General features: G+C 41.3%; 1 long non-coding RNA gene across 2 annotated transcripts in view; it reads left to right on the forward strand.

Annotated features, from left to right (window-relative positions):
* The first annotated feature begins 379 nt into the window (after positions 1–379).
* The window catches only part of LOC310754361, a 51,505-nt gene continuing 39,557 nt past the window's right edge, over positions 380–12,327 (forward strand). For both annotated transcript variants that reach the window (XR_014543749.1, XR_014543750.1), the window contains exon 1: positions 380–870. This is a non-coding gene — a long non-coding RNA (uncharacterized lncRNA). The remainder of the gene's footprint in view (positions 871–12,327) is intronic.

Raw genomic sequence — 12,327 nt, forward strand, 5'->3', positions numbered from 1 at the left:
ACAACTTAAAAACAAGATTAAAATACAACAATTAAAATATTGAAACATTAAAATATTAAAATGCAGGCTCATCACAGGAGGAGAAAGGAAAAAGGAAAAAGAGGGGGGGGGGATCAAATTGGCTCCAAGCCAAAGGCCAGGCGGAACAACTCTGTCTTACAGGCCCTGCGGAAAGAAATCAGATCCTGCCGGGCCCTGGTCTCATGAGGCAGAGCGTTCCACCAGGCCGGAGCCAGAGTTGAAAAGGCCCTGGCTCTGGTTGAAGCTAATCTAACTTCCTTAGGGCCCGGGACCACTAGGGTGTTGCTATTTATGGACCTTGAGGCTCTCCTTGGGGCATACCTGGAGAGGCGGGCCCATAGGTAAGAGGGTCCTAGGCTGTGAAGGTCAACTTAGTCCAGAGGATGCTGGTCCTGACTGTCAGCTTACTCCTCCTTAGAGTCAGTGTTGCTTTGGTAGAGCTCAAGAAGTAGGAGGATGACTGTGGCATTCGTACGGAGCCCCCGGTCGTCTCACGGATTATTGAGCCTTACACCACTAATCCACTGCCACCAACCAGGTCCTCCCCGGTAAATCACTTAGTCTCAGTCAGGTTCTTAAGTTAACAAAGAAGAGTGTAGTTTATTGCAGACACAAAGAAACTTTAACTGCATTCAAAACGTTGTTACTCTTTACCTTCTTAGTCTTATTTTTATCCGGTCTCTAACTCTTCTACCTCCCCTCATGCAAGAACCAACTGCACTAACTGTCTCTCTCATTCCAACTGTCTGCCAACTGCTTTCCCAACTGCCTTTCCCAACCAACCAACCCACGAAAACCAACCAACTACCCACCTAACACAAACCTCGGGCGAAGCCCTTTTATGAACAGGTAGGCTCTGCCTCTGGCTTTCCTATTAACCCTTTCTCTCCCCCTGTACAGACATTTTCAAACAAACAGGCAAACAATTAGTGGCTATGCTTTCCTTTGTTATGTCTCCACGAAATACTGGCCTCCCTGTCTTCTGCGCTACCACCTCTAATGAGTGCCAGCTTCCATTAGTCTATGACTTCCCATGGCTAAAATCTGCACACCAAACAGAGGAGGATGCACAACTCCACCAATTCCTCCTTCTCATTACCATTGCCTGCTTCAAAAAAAAGCTTTGACAAACAAGCACAGATTCACTCCTACAGAAGGGGGCAATTGTGAAGGGATTATTAAATTATTTTTCGCAGCAGATGATCACATTCAGTGATAAGCCTATGACAAAACTGTTGAACATTTAATTTCCCTGGGATGTGAAGACAGACAGATGACCGAATAGAAAAGGGGGTGTATGAAAGGAAGCTTGTAAGATATCCTAATGGTACTCATTTTAAAAACTGCCATCAAACGGTGATGGATAATGAAAGTGATTTTGCTTAGATAAATTACAGGAATGACACTCTGGAGAGGTAGAATGTACTTTCATTTATTAAATGAGTGAGTTAGTGCTAATGCAGAGGCTTAGCACTGAAATGTGCTAATACATTCAGAGAACTGGATTCAGAAGGTGTGAAGACAGATTGAACATGTGTATGGGGGAAGAGAGAGAGGGATTCATTTTGTAACCATTTGATTTAAGCATGTTAAGGATGGGGTGAGATTCATAGGTCTGTATCACCACCAGTGAATTATACCAGAGTGAAAAAAGTAAGATGGGAAAAGAATGGTATTTCGGCTGCTTGCTTCCTCAAATTGAATGGAATTTTAAAATTTTATAGACGAGATGTTTCCAATGATCTCTCATCCGTCACTCCGATATAGTCAGCCCCGACACTGCAGACATTTTGTGTCATTGTTCAACTTGTACAGAGCTGCCAGCAACACATATTACATATTTATCAAATGCTGACAATGCAGGTCTAATTCTATGCTTAACTCAATCTGCTGTCTTGGCAATGCAGTAGAACAGGAATTGTCTTTGTCTGGTGTGTCTCTGCAAATTATTATAAGCAAAATAGACTTAGGCTGATTTTGTCTAATAAGTGCCGAAGCGCATATATATATATATATATATATATATATATATATATATATATGATTATCTGGTATGGGTTGAGGACTTTGTGGGAAAGAATGGAGCTCATATATGCTGGTTGCATACTGGGGCTAGTGTGATTCGACAAGTGAATGTGTGCAAGTGTGGGAAGTGTGACCAATGACCATTGATGGGATTTTCCATGTTAATCTGTCACTACAGATAATTAACAGTGAATAAAGAATGTGATTTGGTCAGAGATGCACAACCTCCATGACATTTTTTATGCATTACCCACAATGCATAGTCCCCAAATGTGGAAAGGTAGAAAAGTGCATTGATGGGTTAATGCACACAGAATGCAAGAGTCACTGCTTACTTGTGCATACCCTCCAACATCACCTGAAGACTTTGCACATTTTGATCAGGTAATGTGTGGAATCCATTTGTAAGTTCAGCATTGCTCTTTCTCCAAAGTGATGGCAAACAAATATATGTGTGAACCTTGCTTTATAAATTACTTGATAAACAGGGCTTTTTAAAGATGTTGTTCATATTTGTCACTTGATGGTTTCAACCATCAAGTGACAACTTGCACATGAGGATCATCCATCACATACCTATCAAAACTAAAATAATTTCCATATTAAGATTTAGTTCCTCCCATGGATTTGGTTCTGACATTCAGCTGACAATGTATGTTCCTTAACTGAACAATGAGAAATGAAGGAATATATATGCATGTGTGAACAAGTTCTGAAGCTGCACATGGGAATTACTTCTCTGTGGTAAGAGCTGCATTCAACCTGTGTGGTGGTCATTATATAGAATCACAAATTTGTATACCACCTTTCCATAGTTATGCAAGATACATATCCTGGGAAGCTGTGACTGGCTGTTGGTTCCCATCACACACACAAATCTACACAAAAAGCAAACACATATTGGTCCACTGTAGTTGACAAGCTACAAACAGGTTGCATTCTGTACTAGTTCTTGCAGGGAACAAGTGCTTCTTGTATAAGAATTTGTCTCCATCTGAAGAAGCCCAGACCCATCAATAGCTGTTACAAAACGACACTGACATGGATTTATGGATGATGTACACATGCCTGTATATCACTCAGAAACACAGCCCTCAATACCTCATACCTCCATAACTCACAGGTGACTGTGCATACATCCTATAAAGTGCTGGTGTAATTCAGCTCCATTAAAAATAACTGGAGGCCTGCAGCCAATGTTTTGGCTAGTAAATTCCCACACACTACCCTTCCCCTTAGCTACCTAATCAGTGGACTGTGCAAGAATATATCTTTTTCTCTTGAGCCTCCCTTCTTCTAATACTTGATCTCAGTGTTGCTCAACTCTTTTTCTTCTGTCTTATCTTGCCTCTCGTCTGCATGCTTCTTTTTTCCATGCATGACCTTTCTCTCCCTCCTCTCAGCAGTTCCTTTTAGGATTGGGTGAATCAGACTGACATACATTCCATGTCAGTTTTGCACGTCTTCAGTCATAAGTGTATTCCATCCCATTGTCTGCTAATTATCCCCACCCACTACACCCACCCACAAACTTCACATTTAAATTATACACACATTTGTATGCCTTTTCCACATAAAATTCTCATTTTGCATGCATTTTAAGAACTGAAACTGCAGTACAATTTTCTGATAAGTGCACAATCAATTTCTTAACTGTGTGTGTTCCAATTTGTGCACAGCTGTGAATTGTGTTGGTTTATTTTAAAATGTGCAATGAATAAAACTTTCCACCATCCTTAGATTCCCCCACCCCCATGTCTAGTAACACACTCACACACATACACCTATCTCAGGTTCTCTGTGTCATCTTAGGTTGCCACAAACATAACTTTTTTATTTGCAAGTCAATATAAGAAACTCCTATATGGACAGAAAAAGTGAGGGGTGTGTGGGTGTGGGTGTGGGTGTATGAATATACAAATCAATCAATGTGTGTGAAGTGACACTTAAGTTCTTCTTGTGGTTTTCGATCTATAGTGAGCAACCTCAGCCTGCTCTCAGTCAGCCCCTATCTGCCTTTCTCCTTGCTTTTGTCTTGAGACACTAGCCTGGGGGGTATCAGTGCAGAGAGAAAGGTAGGTGTAGGATAGTTGGTTCCATCTGTCATTGGTTCTGGCTCTGGCTCTGCCCATCATGGGCTCTGGTGTCATCCAGTTTGTTTGTTTTTTAACTGCCTTCTGCCCTAGCAGTCCCAATGGGTACCAGCTGCCACTGGAAATCAGTGTGTGTGAAAATGCTTACCGAAAACTAAAGTATCACATTCAAAACGTCTTCTATGCACCACCTGTTTTGTTAGGAGCCAAATTTGTACACATGTTGTTTGAGATGAGCTACAACACTTTAAGAAGCTGAATCATATTTGCTTTTGGTAGCACTTTTAAAAAAGATGGGTGCTATCACCACTATATACTCTTATAACAAAGTTGTGAGTGTCGAGAGTGGGAGTAACAGCAACTCTCTTCTGCAACGAGTAGGGTAATAATTCTCATTATCACCACATTTGCTTCAGTAAATGTTTGTTGCTTTGTGGCCAGCTTTCTACATTCCAGGGGTATGTGTGTAATTATTATGTCTTCATGATAAAGGTGACATATTGTGAAACACTCAATTTTCTGATTTTAATGCTGTTTTTAATAGGGTGTGCATCAGAATAACTCAGTTATTATAAAGCTCAATAGACGGTAAGCTGTTTCATGGAATGAGGATACACTTCTGCAAAAAAAATAATAATTAAAAAGTGCTGTGCTGTAGTAAAAGCAACAGAAGGAGAGTTTTATTTTTAAAAACGTATTTAAATCATTTATATGCAGCTTTGCTAGTGCTCCTAACATCTTCCATAAAGCACACACAATTTTTTTTTAAAGTCTCAGTATTAGGATGGAATAGTGTGTCTTGCATAATGTGGCCTGAGGAAAAAGATTGAGTTCAAATCTTCAATCATAGGGTAATGTTACTGACTTATACAAAAACTTTGGGGTCTCAAGCCCGTGGTTGGCAGAGTCAGAGGTAAAAACGGGTGGTATTAGAGGCAAAGGTTTGTGGCAAAAGCAGGGAGAGCAATGGATGCAATCCTTGCATTTATACATTCTAGACACAGAGAGAGGTCAGAGGTTTCTAGACACACAGATATACCTCTCCATCCCCTTCCAAAGCAATAGGTGTTCAACAGCATAGTCTAGCCAGGGAAAAGCATTTAAGGTGGGCATGGAACAGGTCTGGTCAGTGGAGTGGCTTGGGGAGATTTCTGAGGGCCTGGATGCATTTTCAGTGAACAAAATGTTTGCACAAAAATATGTATTTTATGTTTTTAAATGTATAAAAATGCAAGTTTTATTCATGTAATTTCTCTCTGTACTACATTTTTGGGAGAAAAATTGTCATCATGCGGCTGTTCACATGGCTGCTGATATATGGCCACACCTATTTTACATAAAAAAATCATATTTTATTTTAAATGTATGCACAAGTTGCATACAGGGTGCACACAAAGGGACAGAATGGCAAAGAACCGCATGCAACACAGTGGAAATGAGACACAACAGCACACAATGGGATGGAGCAGACATATGATTGAGTGCTAGCAAGACCAAAACAGAACCAAACTACTTACTTAGCCCATCCCATCTTACACTGCAATCAATGAAACTCATTCAATAAAAGAGGACCTGACAGTGCACTGAGCACCTCCACCAATGGAACTTCAGTAATGGTGGAGTCTTCAAAGCGCCTTGAAAATATGTCACAGCATGCTACTGAGAGTTACATTTCTCTTAGGGCCAGATTGCAAAAGGCCTCTACCTACTTGAAAAAGCTCCACTGAACAACCCTGGGAAGATGCAACAGCAGTGGGAAAAACTATTTCTATGCCACCATCACAGGACTGACTCAGTAACAAGCTTTGAACTGTGGTTCAGTTAGAACCTGACAAGCTTCCTTCTCCACCTTGCATTCTCGTTTGTCTGACTTCAAACTGAAACAGTTTCTTTATAAACAGAAAATACAGATTTTGTGTGCAAATCCATGGCAAATCTTTGCCAGTTCAAAAAACATGGAGTTCGATTCAATCAGTGTAATAATCTCCTTAATTATGGGGCACCTAATTAAGACAGCTGTTGAAAGCTTGTAACAGGAATTTAACAAGGCAGATATACAGTGTTAAGAGTCCCAATGCAACACATTATCCAAGCCAAGTATATTACATTCAAAGACATTTCTTGGTGACCCTTTCTATTGTTAAAGGGAACTTTCTTATTGTATATAAAATTGAAGTTCATCAAAATATCTGAAATCAATCTACTGGCAATAGAGCAATGCACCATGGTTGAATTCATATCTCACCAGTAGAGCATATATACTTTGGGTTGTATGTAACTACCTTAGATTTGACCTATTAAAATTATTGTGTCTAAATTAGTCATGCCCATCAATTTCAATGGGTCTACCCTGAGTAAAGCTGAGTTGGAAATTCTGTTCTTCAGCCAAGTCATGTCCTATGACCTAGGGCAAAGTTTGTGTAAAATGCATATATTAATTAAGATCACATTAAAAAATGCATCATATAGGTGTGGGCAATCCCAGATTAAATCAGGCCTAATTTGATGTGCTGAATTAGACCCTAAACTGAATTAGCAGGGTCCTATATTCAGCATGTTGTAGGAAGAGTTTGTTACTGCTGGATACATTCTCCCAAAGGATTCCTAAACTGCTTCCCACATTGGAACTTGAGAGCTTCTCTAATTATGCACACAACCCTAGTGAACCCAAGGTGATTTACTTGGCTGAATCCCAGGAAAATATCAACCCAGTTCCATAGGCTGCTGGCTTATTGTAGTGGTGGGTTAGCTGTAGTTGCTCCCAAAGCAACTGGCTCCACATCTCTAAGGAGACTGGCCCCACAAGCTCAATGGCTTGACTGCCCCTGCTTGATTCTATCTATTTAGGAAATACCTATCCCTCCTTGAATAAACCTTTATCCCAAAGAAGAACAGTTATTCCTTGCAGGGAAAGCATAATGTGCATTAAATGATACACTGAAAAAGAACACTCCATGATAATTCAAACCAAATGGCAATCCTGCTGCAGTTCAATTCATCTCAACGAAACCTCATACAATCACATGCCATTTGCTGACTGCTAAACAAAACCATATCAACTTGCATCAAGGGCACCATCAATCTCGTGGAAATCAGCCCCTCCTTAGCAGTAAATCATGTAGCAAAAAGAACCCCCCCTTTTTTAAAAAAAGTCACTCTCTTTAATGATGATGTCACTTGTATGTAAATTAGACTATCTAGATGTGAATGCTTTCTAAGAGGTACACAGTGTTTTATTTTACTTCCCCTTTTAATTGGCTTAATTACCATTTTCAATTTGATCCAATTTTCTTTGAATGAGTTCAAGCTAACTTTCTAAAATGTCAATATACATCTTTTAAATATTGAATAGTGTTAGTTTTCTAAAAGAACAAACAAATGGGTTTGAAACTATGAGGCAATGAGAGCCTGCTACAGAAATTTGGATTCTTTTTGCAGCAAGCATGCAGCAGGCATCAGCAGAAAAATGATATGGCAGCAGTCTCCTGTGATTCTTTGTTGCAGGGGTGTGGGGGGGGACACCCATGGCCCTCCACATTTTGCTGGATTACAACTTAAATCAACCCTGTATATTGGCCATGCTGGCTGGGCCTGTCCAACAACATCTAGAGGGCCAGAGGCTAGGAAGCCCTGCACAATGGCTTGGCTCAGATGATACCATCTCAAGGGGTGTGTAGGTGTGTGATACTGCACTTAACGAATTTTATTTTATGAGATATTTGAGAATGTGACTCCAAAATTCTTCAACAAGCAAATAGATAGAGGTGATGTGCAGTGAAATTTTGTGTAGGGGAATGGCAGTTAGGGCCAGAGGACCAGCTTGTGAGGGTGATGTCGTCCGTGTGACGATGTCATGCATGTGACGTCGGAAGCATGAGCATCATGCTTCTTTCCCTAAGCTGGGAAGAAGCTTCCTGGGCTTTGGGAAGGAAGTGCCAGGCTTTAATACTTTAATTTACTGGAAACATTTAGGGGACTATCCTAGTTCCCCTGGTCCATGGACTGCAAGACATTGGTGATCTGGCTAACATAATGTTATTGAACTTTCAAAAAGCTTTCAGCAAAGACTCTTGGGTAAGCTCGACAATCATGTGATAACAGGAGAGGTCGTCTTGCAGATCAGGAATTAGTTAAGTTTAAAGAAGCAGAGAGTACACAGAAATGGACAGTTCTATAACCTGAGAGACAGAAAGGTTCAGCATTGGGACTTGTGCTTTTTAAAGTTGTTCATAAACAATCTGGAATTATGTGTGCACAGTGAGGTGGCCAAGTTTGCTGATAATGCTAAATTGTTCAGGGTTGTTTGAACAAAAAGAGATTGCAAAGAGCTCCAACAAGACCTGTCCAAACTGAGTGAATGGCAAATGAAATTCAGTGTAAACAAGTGTAAAGAAATGCATGTAGGGGCATATATATATATATATATATATATATATATATATATATATATGTTAATTTCACAAATATATTTATGGGCTTTTAACTGGTAGTGATTGACCAGGAATGAGACCTTGGGGTTGTAGTGGTAGTTTGATGAATATGTTGACCTAGTGTGTGGAAGCTGTGAAAAAGGCAAATTCCATGCTAGGGATCATTAGGAAAGGAATTGAAAATAAAACTGCCAATATCGTAATGCTGTTGTACAAATCTATGGTGTGACCACATTTGAATACTGTGTATGGTTCTGGTCACCTCACTTCATAAAGTGTGTTGTAGGGTTGCAAAAGGCTCAGGAAAGGGCAGCCAAAATGGTGAAAATTAGAAAAGATTGCAGCATTGAAGCATTTGGGACTTAACAGTTTAGAGAAAATATGAGTGAGAAATTGGTTACCTGATGGATTATGAGATTATGCACTGCATGGAGAAAGTAGGTAGAAGTTCTTCTCCCTCAGATGTTTTCTCTTTTTTATTATTATTATTATTTCTTTTTTATGTACTCTTTTTTTTGTATGTATGTGTTATGTATGTATGTTTTTTTTTGTATGTTTTAATGTTTGATGTAGCAAAACGAATTAAAACCAATAAAAAAAAGAAGAAGTTCTTCTCCCTCTCTGATAACAATAGGACTCAAGAGCATCCAATAAAACTGAATGTTGGATGACTCAGGACAGATAAAAGAATGTACCTATTTCTGCACCACATAGTTAAAATATGAAACTCACTCCCAAAGGAGGTAGTGATGGCTACCAACTATGACGGCTTTAAAAGAGGATTAGACAAATCAATAGCATAGCTATCAATGGCTATGCTATGCCTCCATGGTTGGAGACAGTGTGCTTCTGGCTGCCAGTTGCTAGAAACCAGAGGAGAGGAGAGTACGTTTGTGACTGGGTTCTGCTTGCTGGTTTTCCACAGGTCGGCCCTTTTCCTTTTACTGTCACAGTCTAACTGGCCTGGTTCTGAAACGTTCATTAAACTGCTATACCTCTAAAATCTCATCCGCTAAGCTTTTTTCTCTGTAATGTAAGCATAGTCACTATTGGAATACTATGCTAATCAGTTTCTATATTTGAAATGTTAGCAAAGCATTGGTAACTTCTGCTTATGTCATGAAGTCCAAACTACTCTCAGCTTTTAATAGAGTGTCAGTCTTAGGACTCCATGTCCCCATAATCTTGAACCCCATTGATTTTCCTTTAATCAATCAATACATGATATATGCACATTATTTTAATCCTACAATATCCTGCTTCTCCAAGCTCAAATGCCTACAAATGTGTGGCATAATATTTGAAAAAAGTGCACTCATATTAGCCCCAATGGACGAAAGCCCAAATCATGCAGCTGATTCCTCAATCTGAGGAAAGAAAATGACTATATCATTTGGGCCTATCAATCTATTTCTGGTTGGTGTCACTTTTTCACGTCTTAATTCATGAACTCATACTTCCCCACTTCCCCATTAATCTGAATTTAATATGCAAATAAAATCTGTATTTTTAAAATGGCATTGAAATATAACAGAGTCTTGTAGCACTTTAGACTTAACACATTTATTTTGGGGATAAGCCTTTGGGGACTGTTGTCCATTTGACCGGATGCATGAAGTAAAAAGAGCCTGTTGGTTCTGGTCAATGGTCCATTCATTTATTTATTTTAAAATTTTGTCCCACATTTCACTATTTGGCTCTCAAAGCAGCTTACAACAATAAAAATTGCAATATACAATAAATAAATAAATTTGTAAATCAAATCCCCTCGAGCTAAAAACCTCAAGAATCTAAATCCCCTTTCCCCAAAAAGTAAAACATCTGAGAAGCGTTCAGGGTGCAAAGGCCTCCCAAAATGAAATAGCCTGGCAGTCAGTAGGAACAGTACCTGCTTAACGTGGGAGGGGGTTCTGTAGAGATAGGCTCACGACCCTAAAGACACGACTCCTCATTGGCATGAGTCAATGTGTGACAGCTAGTCATAGACACCAACTCTAAGGGACCCAGACCCCTTCTACTCCCACAAAAAATATCTATTTGAGGAGGGGGCAGGCACTCCCAAAATTGACTGGGCCAAGCTGCCCCAGCCTCCACTGCAGCCACCGTGTGAGAGTGCAGGTGAGGTGCCTAACTGTCTACCCACTTCTCTCTCTCATTGAGTGCCCTCCCTCATCTCCTCCCTTCTGGTGTCTTAGCACAGACCCGACATGCCTCAAGTCCCCCACCACAGAGGGGACTTGGCTGCCGCTTGTGGAAGAGGATGGAGCAATGCATATTGTCCCTCGGCAAGCCCCCCAGCTCAACCTCTCAGTGCCGGCCCCACCCAAGGCTGTGCTGCCTCCCACACCTGGAGCCTGGCAGTCCAGTCCTCAGAAGTGCTGGGTGAGGGTGTAAGGCAGCAAAGTGCTGCCAGGCCAGGGGGACTCACCCTGCTCTTTGCTTGTTTGGCTCCGGTCTCCCTCCAGTGCCTTTTTTTGCAGGAGTATAGCGCTGTGGGTTAAACCACAGAGCCTAGGACTTGCCGATCAGAAGGTTGGTGGTTCGAATGCCCGCGACGGGGTGAGCTCCCGTTGCTCGGTCCCTGCTCCTGCCAACCTAGCAGTTTGAAAGCACATCAAAGAGCAAGTAGATAAATAGGTACCGCTCCAGCGGGAAGGTAAATGGCGTTTCCGTGCACTGCTCTGGTTCTCCAGAAGCGGCTGAGTCATGCTGGTCACATGACCTGGAAGCTGTATGCTGGCTCCCTCTGCCAATAAAGTGAGATGAGCGTCGCAACCCCAGAGTTGGTCACGACTGGACCTAATGGTCAGGGGTCCCTTTACCTTTACCTAGGAGATTAGAAGAGGAACTAAATCTCTGCCTGAGCAAACCTGGCTATTGTGATGAAACTTTTTCAGCAGCTAATGGTTGCTCTCATGCACAGCACTTGGACTTAGTACCATCATCTCCGTGTGCCACATCTCTCCTCTGAACTGAGCTCGCAAACTGACAGCTCACAGGCATGAAACAGATCCAAGCCACGTCCACCGACCCCAATATCGCCCCCCCCCCCCCGAAACCAGGATGATGGTTGTATACATGCCCAACAAATGAAAACATTGAGGATCCATTCTGGGTCTTCTCAAAAAGCTGGATTTTTATTTATTTTTATAGTACAAGAAAAAGCAGGGGTTTTTTATTATTACATTATTCTGGAATACTAGCTAAATAATGATAACACTCTGTGGCAGCATGCCAAACATATCCGAAAAACCAGGAACTACATACCTGCCAGGATGCTGTCAGTGGCTGGTTGCCCAGGAAAGAATAAAGACAAGGAAAAGTTTCTTACCATCTTTTTTATTTCAGTCTTTACAGAGGGAGGCTATAGAACCCAGCCTCTTGGATAATGGTATTGTCCCAAGTGAATCTCCACCCCGTTTCTCTCACTTTCTCATTCGCCATTCTCATCACCTCCTCTACGGGTGCTGCTACGTGCCCTCTGTCTTCAAGCTCTTTCCTCTCCTACTTTTAAGGCTTGCTGGGTTCTGGGAAATGGAGGCTCTGGAGTGATTTCTAATGACAACATGTCAGCTGGGTGTTGTTCCAGCTCTCCCATAATTTCCCAACTTCCCCCCTCACCTGCCTCTGAGCTGCGACCTCCCTCAAACCCCTGTTGTAAATCTATACTGTCTTCCTCTTCCTCCTTCCTGGAAGGGTCATGATGGGGAGATGGTCTCCACCATTCCTCCTTTGCCCAGTCCCTGACAATACCATTT

Source organism: Podarcis filfolensis (genome assembly GCF_964270895.1).
Source record: "Podarcis filfolensis genome assembly, chromosome: Z".
NCBI classification, from domain to species: Eukaryota; Metazoa; Chordata; class Lepidosauria; order Squamata; family Lacertidae; genus Podarcis; species Podarcis filfolensis.